A 1,980-nucleotide genomic window follows, 5' to 3' on the forward strand; every position below is an offset into this window, starting at 1 on the left:
TGTGGCGGCGCCGGCCTGGTGGGGCAGAGGGAAGCCAGGGCCCTGAGCCAGTACAGGGAGGAACATATCTCTGCCAATTAAAGACAGAGCTTCCGGTTGGGTTTGTTCTCCAGGGGTCCCAGGGAACTGGGTACAGGGGAGGCAGTGGGAGTGGAGTCCTGTCAGAAGCTGTGGCCATGCTGAGTGTGGCTGTGTGGAGGCCACCGCCTGGTGGCAGGTGTGTCTACAGCCACTGTTTCTAATTTCACAAGAAGCCATCAAAGCTAGTGTCAGGATTATTCACAGCTGAGAACCTGAGGCCCAGAGAAGTTAAGCGACTTTCCCCAGGTTGCTGAGGAAAGAAGCGATGGCCCCAGGATTTGCCTGCAACTCAGCGTCTACCTTCCAGCACTCCCACACCATCTTTTCAGTCACAGACAATGGGCACAAAAACTGGACCCCGGGGGCTCCAGAGGGCCAGACCCACCCTGGCTGTTGCTAAGAGCCAAAAATGGCTTTTAAGTTTTTAAATGGCTGAAAACAGCAACAATTTGTTCTATGAGACATAAACATATGAAGTTCAAATTCCTGCCATCAATAAAGTTTTATTGACACACAGCCATCCCCATTTATATACATATTGTCTCTGGCTGCCTTGTCTGAAATTGTTAGGCCCACAGAGCTGAATAATCTTTCTTGTCTGGCTCTTTAGAGAAATTTCCCGACCACCGGGTTCCTGTTTGTGTGAGCCTACTTTCAGTTGGCATTGGTGGTGTGTGTGTGTGTGGTAGTCAGGGATATGGGCCAGTCTGGTGAATTGATGAATTCAGATGGCAAGCATTGGGCATGCGGTCCAGGGCCCTGGGACTGTCTTTAGGCTTCTCTGTTCCCCAGTAATTGGTACTGGATTCTGGCCCAGGAGCAGCCTACTGAGAAGGTAGTGGTGGTATGTGTAGCCATTTGTCTGTGGCTGTCTGTCTGTGGCGATGAGTGGTTGGCATAGTCTAGGGGTCAGAGTGGCATTGCATGGTGGTTTAGCATGGGGATTCAGAAGGTGGTGTATGTGACGGCCAGGGAGGAGGAGGGGGCTCTCCCCAGTCTGTGGTGGGGACTAAGGTGACCTGTCTTCTGTTCATGGCCACACTGCCCTGGACCAGGCCTCGGGTCAGGCCTGGAACCTGTCTTCCTGATCTTTCTGCATGTAAGTGTGAGCTCATTGAACCAGATCATCTGTCTATATCTTCATCCCTTTCTCCTGGGCCTCCACTCTCACTCCCAGCAGTTGTAGTGTGGAGAAGGAGCATGTGACCCTTGACCCTGGCATATCCTGGTGGGAAATCCCATCTGCCAGTGCAATGGATCACTTTTGTAGGGGCCTTTCTCCCCATAATCTGCCTTCTATAAAAGGTTTGGCTGGCACTAGCTCACCAAGGGGATTGGACAGCCTGCTTGCTAATCATGCAAATAAGGTGCAAGGAACACCATGGTAGAGGGACCATGTGAATAAGATGTATGGAACCCTAATGAGAAAATTGGTCCATTTGGAATCTGCTACTGGTGTAGTGGACCCTGGTGTGGGCCTGTAGGATAAGCACTGGACTGCTAACTGCAAGGTCTGTGGTTCAAACCCACCAGTCTCTCTTGAGAAATTCTATACAGAACTGACTCAACAGCACTTAGCAACAATACCAGACTTAAAAGAGAGTCATCAGAGCACAAAGGAGCTCTGGTAGCGTAGTGGTTACGAATCGGGCTGCGAACCTTAAGGTCAGCGGTTCGAAACTACCAGCCGCTCCGCGGGAGAAAGATGAGGCTTTCTACTCCCGTAAAGATTTACACCCTCGGAAACCCTGTACAGGGTCGCTATGGGTCGGACCCGACTCGATGGCACTTAACAACAACAACAACAACAACAGAGCACAGGTAGGCTCACACAAACCTGACTATCACCACCAAGAAGAGCCGTGAGTGGAACTTATCCTTTGAACCTGGGTTCCGTCC

Source organism: Chrysochloris asiatica, unplaced genomic scaffold, assembly GCF_000296735.1.
Source record: "Chrysochloris asiatica unplaced genomic scaffold, ChrAsi1.0 scaffold00268, whole genome shotgun sequence".
NCBI classification, from domain to species: Eukaryota; Metazoa; Chordata; class Mammalia; order Afrosoricida; family Chrysochloridae; genus Chrysochloris; species Chrysochloris asiatica.